Consider the following 14,634-nt stretch of genomic DNA (forward strand, 5'->3'; position numbering starts at 1 on the left):
GAACTAGTAGTTTACAGAAATTATTGGCGAATTTATTATATTCTGATTATAGTTTAGAATTCTGAATGGTCTTTATACTGAAAATCTGGTTGACAATGAGATATGCAAATTTTTGGTGAATTTATTATATTCTAAAATTTCTGATGATACTTAAAATTTCTGATTGGTCTTTATACTCCCAAATCTGGCTATAGAGGCCTCAACTTGTTAAAGGAAATATGCAACTTTTCTCTGTCGATCAGCAGCGTAGTCAAGCTCTTGAAGCACATGCTGCTTCGTTTGCTGCAACTGTAGTGAGTGCCTTCGGTTCTGTTATCTACCATTGATCTGATTATTGAATTTTGGTGGTGTTTACTTAATGAGTTAGTGGACTTGTATCTATTTTTTTGTCATATACAGGTCCCTGGCAATGAAGACCCTTCTATTCTTATCTGCTTTGCCTCAAAGAGTACCAATGCTGGACAAGTTATGTCAAAGTTGCATGTGATTGAACTTGGTTCCCAGCCAGGTCTATCTTTCATTTCTTCATTCACCTTTCTATTATTTAGTTCTCATCAGAAGAAAACCTAGAATTACCTTTCTCTGCTTTATTAGGTGCAGTTTCCATTTTTCAGCCGTATGATATTTCAAGTGTGATTGATGAATTTAGTTTACCTTTTTATTCTGTTCTTCTCCATGTCCGCGTGGTGGTAGTGTTCTATGACATCCATAGTGACCACCATTGTATAGTAATACTCACAGGAAATTGTTATGTTTTCACTCTTGCCCCGTCTATTTTCCAGTACTCATCTTGTGAATTTGGATAGCAGGCAAGCCAGCTTTTACAAAGAAGCGAGCAGATCTTTTCTTCCCTCCAGATTTTTCTGATGACTTCCCTGTGGCAATGCAGGTAGCATCTTTACCATAATTATGCACAAATCTCTACCATAATTGTATTTATGCGTGATATGATTAATTTCTTGTTTATTATTTTTTTCTTTCACAGATATCCCATAAGTACAGTTTGATATATGTGATCACAAAGCTCGGACTTTTGTTTGTGTTTGACCTGGAGACTGCAACCGCGCGCTGTTTACAAAAACCAAATAAGTCCAGATCCTATATTTTTGACGACAGAAGCTACATCAAGTGGAGGTTTTTACGCGGTTAATAAGCAAGGTCAGGTGTTAGTTGCCACTGTAAATGAAGCAACAATTGTGCCTTTCATCAGCGGTCAAGTATGTTTATCTAATGTTGTTTTATCCTTTGTGAACAATTACTGAAGCTTAAACAATAAACGTTGCTGTAATGTGTGACTTTATCAATGTTACAGTTAAACAATCTAGAGCTTGCTGTGCATCTAGCTAGAAGAGGAAACCTCCCTGGGTCAGAAAATCTGGTAAAATCTTGCTTGAATATATTTGTTGAACTGTTTATTGTTTATTGTTATCGTTTCAAGGCCATTATTCTTGTTTTTATAGTTGTAGTAAATAGTAATGCCCTCCTGGTCAAGCATTTGTAGCCTCTCATTCCCTGAGAGTTTACTTATATGTTTTAATTTTTGTTCTATTTTCCAGGTTGTCCAAAGGTTCCAGGAATTGTTCTCGCAGGCTAAATATAAGGAAGCTGCGGAGCTTGCTGCAGAATCTCCGAAGGGAATCCTTCGCACTCCTGATACTGTTGCAAAATTTCAGGTCTTCTTCATGGTTTTCTCCTTCCTTCTAAACTATATGTTTGCTATAATGTGGTTTTGGTTTGAGGTCAAATTCTTGACCTTCTAAATAGTTTTTATTTCTGTTAAGATTACTGTTATTGTTTTTCTATAGTCTTCAGTAAAGTGCTTTAGCTAAGAAGGAAGTAGCAATTTCTTATCATCCTTGTCCAGTATATATTTCCATAGTTTTCTAGAAGTGCGGACAAACTACAAGTTCTGATTGGCTTATGGTGTATGTGTTTTGCTGAGTGTTCCCGTGCAAGCTGAACAAACTCCACCCCTATTGCTGTACTTTGGAACTCTATTGACGAAAGGAAAACTCAATGTGTATGAGTCATTGGAATTATCGCGTCGAGTTCTGAATCTAAATAAAAAGATTCTTTTGGAGAATTGGTTGGCTGAGGATAAACTTGAATGCAGTGAGGAGCTTGGTGACTTTTTTTGTTGATAAATCAATGCGGAAACAACTAGATTAATCCTACATAAAGATTGATCTTTCTATCTAGGGACTTCAACACCTTCCAAATACCATCCCAACACTTCTCAATGTAAATTAAACAAGTATATAAAGTAAAACAATTAATGTAAAAGAGAACACACCACAAGGATATATCGTGGTTCGGCAATTTACTTACGTCCACACTGCGAGTTCCAAACTTTATTAGATATCCAGAATAACAGATTACAAGAACTCTCAATTCACTCACAAAGAATTAACACTCACTAAAAATTTCTCTCTTACAATCTCTCTTTCTATTTTTTGGTTAGATTCCAACTATCTCACAAAGAAAGGTTAAGTTTTTAGAAAAAAAACTTTTCTCTTTATACTGGACCGAAACGGTCGAAGGCTGCTGTGAACACGGTGAAGCGCGGGCGCGCCCTTGGCCAGGCAAAAGTCGAGCTCGTGCATGCCTAAAGTATTGTTCGTTTGCCAAGAGAGGAGTACGGGCGCGCCTTTGTCCAGGCATACACAAGCGCGGGCACGCCTTACACGAGAGAAAGAAAAAAACACCTTTTTTTCTCTACAAATCCTGTAGCGCAGGCTTTCACAATCTGGTCTCTGATAGTTACATTTTCTTGAGTTTCCCTGGTTTTTGTTTGTTCAAGTTAATGGAGATTTTTTTTTTATAGAGAAAAAAGAGGGAAGAGAAAGAAAGTTCGCTGGCTCTCTGGATGTCTCTAAAATAGTAGAATAAAGGTTATTTTTTGTAATTTTGTTTTTATTTTCACTGCTATTCCCTCTCTTTTACTCCCTCTCTATTTTTCACGTAATTAGTTGTAGATAGTACATACTACATACAACCCTTCTTAAACAAAAGACGAGAAATGTGTATCATACTATTATGGCTGTCACAATCACAATCTCAAATAATCTGGGTTATACAAATTTATCGGTTTGCAAGACATCCTTTTTGTTAGTAGTTTTTTATCCAAATCAATCAATACAGGAAATAGAAAATTATGGAATCCGATAATATAAAGTTTGTAATGACGCTCATATATCAAACTCAACCAAATAGATATATTGGCATTCAATCGTTCCAGGGACTATGAAATCTTCAACTTTTCCAAAACTTCATTGCATCATATTACTAAGAATATTAAACTTTCGAAAGAAAAAAAAATGCTTTGTTTTCTAAAATTTATATTTACAACATAAAAAAATGTATGATCCTTTATTTGAGTTTTATTCTTTTTCTCTAACTTGATCTATAAATTGTTGAATTTAAATTTCATTGTACTTTAGTTTCCTCCAACATTTCATTAACCAAAAAAAAGTTCCTTCTAATATGTAAATTTTACTCAATTTTGTTATTCAACTAAGGAGACTGATCTATGAATACTCTAGAATTAACAATAGATAAAATAGAAGATGAATGCCTATTTCAGTAATCTATGATGTCTTAAAGAGATTGCAAGCGGTTCACAATGCAAATTAGATGGAAGGAAAGCATATATACTATATGTAGTGATAGAACTATAAATTAGTATTATAAATTGTGTGAACTTAGAATTTAGCAAGTTAATATTGTGTGATATGTCACACATATGTGATACCCAAAAAAAATGTAAAATGTCTGAAAACAACAAGGCAGGGTTTTGCAAAACTTAGCATAGGATCGGTCTATCATAACCTACCTGCTCCCGGCGCTCTTATATTTTTCACCTTGGTAAAGTTAGTATACATTTCCTTTTATTAGTAAATGAGTCCGGATTCAGCACATGGAAATTTATGTGGGCGCACCCAATCTGGTTAGATTTCATTGGGATTGTGATGTGTTAACGTGAGGATTGACACCGTCTTCTTTCAGTGTTACCAAAAACAGCCTGTCAATTAAAATCTTTTAATTTGGTAACTAAATCTGGTCTTTGATGTTTAGATTTGCTTTGTGTGCTTCTTTGTTCACGTATACGCTCGGCCGAATGCAATAGAATCACTTTAGCTTCCTATTTTGTGTTGTGTGTATATGTATGATATGCACAATACATTTTATGACAGACTTGTCTATTCCAAACTTCAAATCAGTTGCTGCTCCCACAGCACTCCAGAATGTGCAAACTCTGTCATTCAATCCTTCATCCCTGATACTGTAACTCCACTTCCACAAATTGATACTGCTTACTAAGCATGGCTTCTTCGCCAGTTCGCCCCCATGGAAATGCATGTGTCTCGCCTTGTTTATTTTGGTTATCGTTGCACCTCAAATTATGTCACGTGAACTCCATAAATTATCCATGGAAGATAGGCATGAGCAGTGGATCGGATGATCAGCTGCGGGCGAGTATACAAGGACACTCTGGAGAAAGAGAGGCGTTTCCAAGTATTCAAGGCCAACGTCGAGTTCATTGATAATTTTAACAATTTAGATGGTCAATCCTGTGTGCTAAGCGTAAATAAATTCGTAGTCCAAACAAATGAAGAATTTATAGCATCTCGAAACGGATACAAAAAACCACTCCAACCAAGATCAGCAACATTGTTCTGGTACGAAAATGTTACAGCCATTCCGGCCTACTAGCATGAATTGGAGAAAAAAAGGAGCTGTTACACCCATCAAAGACCAAGGCCCATGTGGTAAGTGAAAATCTTCTAGAGTTGTAACTAACTATAATTTGCTCGTGGTTGCACTTTGAGTTGTACTGATGAGGAGAGATTATTCTTAAAACTTGGTTTATTTTCAGTTAGTTGATTGCGAGGTACGCTTATGGATCACGGTTGTGGGGGAGGTTTAATGGACTACGCCTTCGAATTCATCCAACAAAATCACGGCTTGGCAACAGAAGGTACGTACCCGTACAACACAACCACAGGTGGAACTTGTGATAAGAAGAAGGAAGCGTACGTCCCATGCAGCAAAGATCAATGGTCATGAAGACGTGCCACACAACAATGAGAAAGCTTTGTTGAAGACACTGGCTAACCAACCGATTTCAGTAGCTATTGATGCAAGTGGATCCGCTTTCCAGTTTTACAAAGGCGGCGTATTAAAAGGAGAGTGTGGCATAAGACTGGACCATGGTGTTACTGTAGTTGGCTATGGGACAAACAGCAATAATGGTATAAAATACTGGTTGGTGAAGAACTCTTGGGGTACTGAATGGGGTGACAAGGATAAGAATGCAACGTGATATTGATGCAGCAGAGGGAATGTGTGGTATTGCTATGGAAGCCTCTTATCCGACTGCATAATTAGAAGATAGATCTCCCGGGGAGAAGATGATTGTACAGTGGTTTACAGACTACAAGTACCTCTGTATGCTTTTTACTGTCACTATTGTATCTTACATTTAAGTAGTAGTGAAGCTGCTGGTGTTTAAGATGCCGATGCTTGTAATCTTCAACCTTAAGTTATAAGAAAGTAATGAAATTGTGGAAAGACATTGAATCTCGTAAGTTCCTCTACGTGGTGATGAATATAGGTATCCAATTAGCTATCTGAATTCTTAAACTCTAGGTGATTATTCAGGTTTGTCCATTTCCTAAATGTATGACGTATATTACATATCGTTCCTGTACAATTTGAAAATATGATATACCAAAACGATGACTATGATCTAAATGTTCAGGAAAGTGTTGCAGATGCAAATCATCCCCAACATTGGTAAGATAAGATTACATTGACAAGAAAAAATCAACCAGAAGTATGACTGTTATCTTACCAAAAAGTTCAAAACCAATGAATTTGGTAATTCCTAAATCTTCAGCATTTCAAAAAGAATATATTTGTTAATCATCAATACACAAACATCTTTTGCGGATTTATACATGTAAGTAAGCTGATTTTCACATCAGACCATATCTTCACAATTCACAAGACAAAAAGCTAATTAACCTGCAAGCCTTTCCACATACAGGCAACTGAATTAACAACCTTCAATTTCGCTCTGTTCTTCTTGCCATTGCAGATCACCGCTCCTGCTCCAATTGCCTCCCGCTTATCTGCAATGAGAAACAACAACAAAACAATACACCTTCATCCCGTGCTTCCTTTGCAATGGCAAGGCTCACCATTTAAGTTGCAATAACCTAGTTTATTGTGTTCCGTAAATGAAATCTCAATATTTATGGACATAAAATTGAGGAATATGTGCCAAGGAGCTACCCCTCTATGATCATTCCAAATTCACTGTGAACTTGGGGGAGCAGGGAAAGTGAATCCACAGTTGAAGTCGTGCTGAAATGCGGGCGCGCCCTTGGTCAGGCAAAAGTCGAGCGTGTGCGCGCCTAACAACCTGATCGTTTACCAAGAGAGGAGCACGGGCGCGCCCTTGTCCAGGCATACATAAGCGCAAGCGCGCCTTACGCGATAGAAAGAAAAAAAACTCATTTTTTCTCTACATTCTCCACCTCGGTGAGGTTTTAACACATAAAACCGAGGCGAACACATCCAGCAAGAAGTACTAGTCCGGAACTTCGCGGTTAAGCGCCCCTAAAGGGCTATGCCCACAAAAGGCTCTTTCAAACATGTAGGATTTGGAGCAAGTCCAAGCGGTGTTGGAACTTAACTCGGTGACAACCTTTGTCAACATATCGCCGGGGATTGTCATGGGTGTCCACTTTCTCAAGTGCTACATCACCATCCTTAACGACATCCCGTATAAAGTGATAACGGACATCAATATGCTTGGTCCGAGCATGATGAACTCCGGTTTTTCGCCAAATGAATAGCACTCGACTATTACAATACAAAACAACACATTACGCTTTCAATACTCATATCATCCGGAAGACCTCCGAAGCCATAGTGCCTCTTTCTTTGCCTCACCGCCAGCGCATATATACTGCCCCGGTAGTAGATAGAGCAATTATAGCACGTAGCATAGACCTCCAACTAACGGTGCACCATGCATCATAAACACATAACCGGTAGTCGATCGATAAATCGTCTATCTAGATCACTGCATAATCTGAATCCACATACCTACTGACATAGCAAGTGCCTCCACTATAAACTAATCCCACATCCGAGATACCCTTCAAGTACCTCAATACCCATTTCACTACTTCCCAATGCTGCTTCCCAGGATTTGCCATGTACCTGCTTACAACACTAACTTCCTGTGAAATGTCTGTGCGTGTGCACACCATAACGTACATCAAACTGTCAACTGCACTTGCATAAGGAACATGAGCCATATGCTTTTGTTCCTCCACCGAACTAGGAGAGAACTTAGCTGAAAGCCTAAAATGCCCAGCCAAAGGAGTAGAAACTGACTTTGCATTCTCCATACCAAAACGAGAAATTACTTTTTGAAGGTATTTCTTTTGAGACACAACTATCCAATTAAACTTCTTCCTATCTGTCAATCTCCATGCCCAATATCTTCTTGGCTCCACCTAAGTCTTTCATCTTAAACTTAGAGCTAAGTTGAGATTTCAACTTGTCTATCTCCACCATACTTTTGGAAGCAATAATCATGTCATCCACATAAAGTAGGAGATAGATGAAGTCATTACCACGAAGCCTACGAAAGTAAACACAACAGTCATACTTACTTCAAGTGTACTCATGTTGCATCATGAATGTATTAAAGCGCTTGTACCATTGCCTTGAAGATTGCTTTAAACCATACAGTGACCGATTCAACTTGCACACATAATCTTCTTTCTTAGCAACAACAAAACCCTCAGGTTGTCTCATATAGATCTCTTCTTCCAAGTCCCCATGTAAGAAAACAGTTTTCACATAAAGTTGCTCTAACTCCAAGTCGAAGTGAGCAACTAAACTCAATAACACACGAATGGAAGTATGTTTGACCACCGGGGAAAATACTCCATTGTAGTCGACTCCTTCCTTCTATGAGAAACCCTTTGCTACCACTCTTGCCTTGTATCTAGTATTATCAGACTCAGGAAGGACCTCTTTCTTTCTGAAAACCCATTTATTGCCGATAGTCCTTTTACCCTTTGGCAATAAAACTAGGTCCCATGTGTGATTTTTATCAAGAGATTTCATCTCTTCTTGCATAGCAACCAACCAATCTATGTAATGAACATCTCTAACAACTTCCTTGAAGCTATCTAGCTCATCATCTTCAATATTCAGTGCATATGCTACTAAATCCACCTAACCATAGTGTTTCACCGGCTTTTCGTGCCCATACTTGTGCACTTCTTTAACTTGTCTCTTCGGCCTAGGGTCAGCCACTACAAGTTGTGAATGTTCATGCTCTTTTTCTTGTTGTTGTGTGGTTCCATGATCTGGTACCTCATCATGAACCAACTAGTCATCTGCTACATCAGACAACTCAAGCTCAGTAGCTTGAACTTCTATAGACTCACCATTCTGCCCAGCTCTTTCCGGCTTACTGAAAGATAACACCAAAGTCTCATCAAAAGTAACATCTATGTTGACCAGGAACTTGTGGTCTTCTAGACATCACAATCTGTATCCTTTTACCCCATTTGCGAAGCCTAAGAATATGACATTCTTAGCTCTAGGATTTAGCTTGTTTTCCCTCACATGTCACATGGTAGTAAGCAATCGATCCAAACACTCGCAAAATACTATAATCAGTTGGGTTATCTGACCACACCTCATAAGGTGTGTGTCTTGCAATCTATAGCTAGAACTGGTGACCTATTGTAGAGGTAACACGCCATGGACACTGCATCTGCCCAATACTCTTTGCCTAGACTGACATTAGACAATAAACATCTAGCTCTTTCAAGCAAGGTTTATTCATCTTTTCTGCCATTCCATTCTGCTGAGATGTGCCCCTACATGTCCAGTGTTTGGCAATTTCCTATTGTGCACAAAACTCTTTGAAAGGCTCATAGGTATACTCAGTACCATTGTCAGATCATAGAGTCTTCACCTTTCTATTTGTGCGATTCTCAACCCTTGCCTTCCACTTCTTAAATGTCTCAAACACTTCATCTTTCGTTTTCATCATATACACCCACATAGCGAGTATGATCATCAATGAATGAGACATAATAGCAGTTACCTCATTTAGAAGCCACTCTGGAGGGTCCCCAAACATCCGTATGCACATAATCAAGGATGCATGTTGTCATGTGCTTGCTTGAACTGAACTTGACTCTGCACTGCTTTCCATAGACATAATGCTCACAGAACCCCATACTTGGCTTCTTCAAGTCCTTCAAGAACCCTCGCTTGCACAACTCAGACAAGCCCTTTTCACTCATATGCCCTAGTCGCATATGCCACAACTTAGCACTTTCGGAATCATCACTACATGCACCCCGCTACACCACCTATCACCCGTACTACCCATCAAAGTATACAAGGTTCCATGCCTTTGACCCTTCATAACAACTAAAAGAGCCACTAACAATCTTTAGGACTCTACCTTCCCCCACAAACTTGTGGCCTTTGGAATCCAAGGTACCATGAGAAATAAAGTTTTTCTTTAGCTTAGGAACATGCCTCACATCGGTTAAAGTCCTCACTATACCATCATGCATCTTGACCAGTATAGTTCCAATTCCTACCGTCTTACAAACAACATCATTACCCATCAAAACGGAACCACTATCAATGCTCTCATAAGAAGTAAACCACTTTCTATTCAAGCACATATGGTAGGAACATCCGGAATCAAGAATCCACCTTTCGGCCATATAGTCTTGTGTGGACACACAGAGATTCATATCGTCCCCTTCAGAGCCGGAAACAAAACTTGCCTCAACTTTAGCCTTACCTTTCTTTTTACCATATATCTTGTTATCTTTTTTCGGGTGAGGACAATTACTTGCATAATGTCCATTTTCATCGCAATTGTAGCACTTCACATGTTTCAACGACTTCTTTGACTTGGACCTAGACCTTTCATTGTTTCTAGAGGCTTTTTCATATGACCTTCCTCTTACCACTAGCCTTACGACTGCATTAATGTTATTCTTAACTCGTGTCTTCTTCATCAACTCATAAGAAAGAAGAGCACTTTGAACTTCATCAAGATCAACATCTTCTCTGTTCATAAAGGTAGTCATTAGATGCTCATAGCTTTCTGGCAAAGAGAATATTAAACATGCCGCTTGATCCTCATCATCCATCTTCATGCCAACATTCAAATAATCTGCTAGGCGTCGACGGAACTCACTAACGTGCTCTTGCATCATTGAACCACCCATCATCATGTACCGATAAAGATGTTTCTTAAGGTACATCTTGTTCGCCATGATCTTGGTCATATGCATAGATTCTAACTTGAGCCAAATACCGACTGCGGTATTTTCTCCCATCACATTATACATAATCTCATTTGCAAGACACAACCGGATTGATGAACAAGCCTGTAGATCAAACTCTTCCTAATCATCCTCACTCATACTCACCGCCTTAGATTTAATCCCCTTTAAAGCCTTGTGCAAACCTTGTTGGATGAGAATGTCCTTTACTTGGACTTGCCAAATCCCAAAGTTATTATTTCCATTAAACTTCTCTACTTTAAACCTTGCATTTGACATCTTGAGAGCCATTTTTCAAGTTACACACAATAATCCAAAAAATATTTTTCACTTGAGAATTTTATTGAACACCTTATCTACGCAAATTTTGAACATTATGGTTATTCACTAAAACTCAAAATCCTAGGTCGTATACCTCGCTCTGATATCAATTTTTGTGGATAAATCAATGCGGAAACAACGTTATCCACTACAAATAGATTAACCCTACACAAGGATTGATTATTCTCTCTAGACAAGACTTCAACACCCTCCAAGTACTATCCCAACACTTCTCAATGTCAATTAAACAAGTATATAAAGTAAAACAATTAATGTAAAAGAGAAGACACCACAAGACAAGAATATATTGTGGTTCGGCAATTTGCCTACGTCCACACTGCGAGTTCCAAGCTTTATTAGATGTTCAGAGTAACAGATTACAAAAGCTCTCAATTCACTCACAAAAAATGAACACTCAACTCACTAAGAATTTCTCTCTTTCTTTTTTTTTGGTTAGGTTAAGTTTTTACAGTAAAAAACTTTATATTTATCTTGTTCCGAAAGCTTCCAAAACAAGTCGTCTTTCGAATACGGTAGGGTCGCGCGCACCCTTGGCCAGTAATATTCGACGACGATGGCATCGCTAACAACCGATCGTTTATTAAGAGAGGAACGCGGGCGCCCTTGTCCAGGCATACATATAAGGGTTTTTACACGAGAAGAAAAAAAACTCATTTTTTCTCTATAAATGCCTTTTACCAATTCAAACGCCCACTAATAATTATTGGCCTATCTTTTTATGTCAAATAGCTCCAAGTTTATAATCACTTGTATATGAGCTCTTCGAAGTTCTTAACCATGTTATGATTAATTGTTATCCCATTTTGTTTTGTTGTGTTTTACATTTTAAGTTTCCCTGATAATTCACAATGTTTTGACCTTTTTTTTGTTTTTAATTTCATTCTGAATTTTGATCCATCCATCATTTTACCAAATTTAACTATGGCAAACTAATGGTTTAAATACATAAATATGCAACGTACTTAGGTCCTATTAACACTTGTATTAACATAGAATTTTTTTCCACAAACGTATCAATATACTATGCTCGATTTCACAAAAATAGCAATCTGTTAGCATCCATCAGTTAAGTGATGATGTGTCCATTTATTTTCCATTTTTTTTTCATTTTCCACCCGACATAACACTAGGATATGATGTGGCGAAAATAATGCACCTTATATAATGGGTGAGATTGATAACTCGTAAAGCCCAAAAAGAATAAGGACCCAGCCCCCAAAAATGACAGAACCCGACCCATGAAACAAAAGATTATAACCCGGCCCAACAATCTAACCCAAATTCTTACACTAAGCAACGACCGGGTGTATAGGATCACCCTAAGCCCTCATCTTCTTCCCCAACCATCAAACCAGCAAACCCTAAATTCTTGGCTTCTTTTCTAACAACATCAAGAACAGAATCAATTAACTTCAAGACCTTCAAATTATAATGTCCCTTAGCCCAATTATTCCCTGCACTGCATTGACTAAAAAACAAAATTATCGAGGTCTAAAAATTTGACCAAGGACCGGATCTAATACTATCCATAGTACCCGGTTCAAGATGGATAAGTACTGCTCTTGGTACATAACGACCACCACTTGCTTCATTGTAACAAACGTTAATTCTTTCTAATTGTAAATTTAAATATGTTCCTTTATATCTTCCTGTTGGATCTATTCCATGTTCGTCACATATTACTTCCCAGAATTTTGATCCTATTTGATTCCCACATTGTCCTCCTTGCACGTGGAGTATTTCTCTCATTTTTGGTTTTTGAATTTAGGTTGTGCTGGTTCGATGGTTGGGGAAGAAGATGAGGGCGAGGGCGATGGTTGAATTTGGGTTAGATTGTTGGGTCGGGTTCTGTCATTTTTGGGGGCTGGGCCCTTATTCTTTTTGGGCCTTAAGAGTTATCAATCTCACCCATTATATTAGGTGTATTATTTTCGCCACATCATGTCCTAGTGTTTTGCCGGATGGAAAATACAAAAAAAAAAAATGAAAATAAATAGACACATCATCAATTAACTGACGGATGCTAACATATTGCTATTTTTGTGAAATCGGACATAGTACATTGATACGTTTGTGGAAAAAAAATTCTATATTGATACAAGTGTTAATAGGACCTAAGTACGTTGCATATTTCTGTATTTAAACCCAAACTAATTATTAACTTATCTCTGTGTCTAGTAGTTCTCAAATATAATCATTTGCATTGACTTTTTGATCATTTCTCTACTTTGTAGTCTTAAGTAATATTCACTTGCAAAGATTATGTCATCCTATAAGTAATATTTTTCAGGAATTGGATTTTAAGCCTATTTTATTGAAGATTCAGAAGTTTCTTGTTATGAGAAGCATGAAGAGAAAGAGCTTCCAAGGAGTTAAGATAAAGAGAATCATCCAGCAAACCCAAAACATATAACTCTTGCACCTGCGCATCACCTTCATCCACAAGCTTCTTGTCTCCCATGGTTTCAGTCTTCACCATCTCCACAAGCTCCCCAATACTCTTAACAAGAGGATCTACTAGCTCAATCGAATCTCTCTTACGTTTTTGCTGCGAGCTACTTGTATTACTCTTTGCTCGTGACGTAGTCGGAACCTGTCTTTGGTTAGGTGGTCCGTCTGCTGGAGTATTCTATACATATGTAGGAGATTCTTCATTATCAGATGGGATATCATGAGAAGGATTATATTGTGTGTCATCCATGGGTACATCTTGTGATGTGTAAGGATCATAGTCCCCACAAATTGTGACATTAGGGAAGTAATCAGCTCCATGAATCTGGTTATCCTCATCTCCATCACTTTCAATATTCTTAACCTTTGCAGCATCATCATTGGGGGGATTCGTCATTGGAATTGGATGTTTGTGATTAAACATTTCATCGCCAGAAGCTAGGGTGGGCTCAAACAAGGATTCTAACAACTCCCTATTCATCAACGGAGCATGCCTGAATTGACCGATCAACGGATATTTCGTTTATAGCAAAAAAAAAAAAAAAAATCAAATTAAACAAATAAAATAATATGCATACGCTTATATAACTTGTATGAACAAAAAATATGGGTTTCTACCTCAATTAAGTCGCCCCAAACTTCATCCGGGGAATTCAAAGACACCTCCAACAAAATCGACTCCATGTCCCGTTCGTTTTGATAGTAACCTCCATGCCGCATATTGTTTTCGAAGGTAATCCCATTGGTTCTTGAGTTGCCTTTGTGTATATTAGACATTGTAATTCTTGCTCATTTTTTCATTAATCTTAGTCCATGACTCTGATTTTAATGAAGTTCCACTAAAGCCTTTATTATTAACCTCGTCCAAACACATTTCGATGAAATATTTTTTCCACGTATCATCAGTCTTTAACCTAAGATTTGGAGCAGATTTCTCAACCACTTCCTGAGTTGCTTTTTTCTCTTCCTTAACTCTTGGAGTTAATTTTTCCTTCCGAGGACCCATGCTTAATGTCATTCATTAGCCATTTAAATGAATTTAAAGTATTTGACTAATAAAATAAAAAAATACATAAAAAAGACTAATTCATGAAATGGTCAGAAATAGATGATGCATAACTTGGCTGGACTCAATCTCTGACCATGAATGATCCGTGTTTCAAATACACTGCACACTCGAGTGTTTGCATATAAAGGTGACGATTTAAGATACAGTAGTTTCATCCATGGGAACAAGCTCACTGATGTTATACTAACAGGTACCATTTCAAAATACACCATAGGTTATGAATCTAGGTAATACTTGCCTATAACTCCTATAGGAAAATACTTTGCTTCAAAATGCAACAAAACTAAATGAGACTGCCACTGTTTCTCAGGTGCTAATGGAACAATTGATGGCAAAGGTCAAACATGGTGGGACAAGATTGAAATACACTCGCCGGACATTGATTGAAATTTTGTACTCTAAACAGATACAAATTTCTAA

At 37.8% G+C, this 14,634-nt stretch overlaps 1 long non-coding RNA gene and 1 pseudogene across 1 annotated transcript; one reads left to right on the forward strand and one right to left on the reverse strand.

Annotated features, from left to right (window-relative positions):
• The first annotated feature begins 995 nt into the window (after positions 1–995).
• LOC147489767 (uncharacterized) lies at positions 996–5,568 on the forward strand. The gene is made up of 4 exons (XR_015200984.1): positions 996–1,217; positions 1,313–1,378; positions 1,557–4,769; positions 4,877–5,568. It is a non-coding gene; the product is annotated as an uncharacterized LOC147489767 (long non-coding RNA).
• Positions 5,569–12,008: 6,440 nt separating this feature from the next.
• On the reverse strand, positions 12,009–12,443 carry LOC147489768 (tubulin beta-1 chain pseudogene; annotated as a pseudogene).
• Between the last annotated feature and the right edge of the window lie 2,191 nt (positions 12,444–14,634).

The sequence above is a fragment of the Coptis chinensis genome, chromosome 7, assembly GCF_015680905.1.
Source record: "Coptis chinensis isolate HL-2020 chromosome 7, ASM1568090v1, whole genome shotgun sequence".
Classification (NCBI taxonomy): Eukaryota; Viridiplantae; Streptophyta; class Magnoliopsida; order Ranunculales; family Ranunculaceae; genus Coptis; species Coptis chinensis.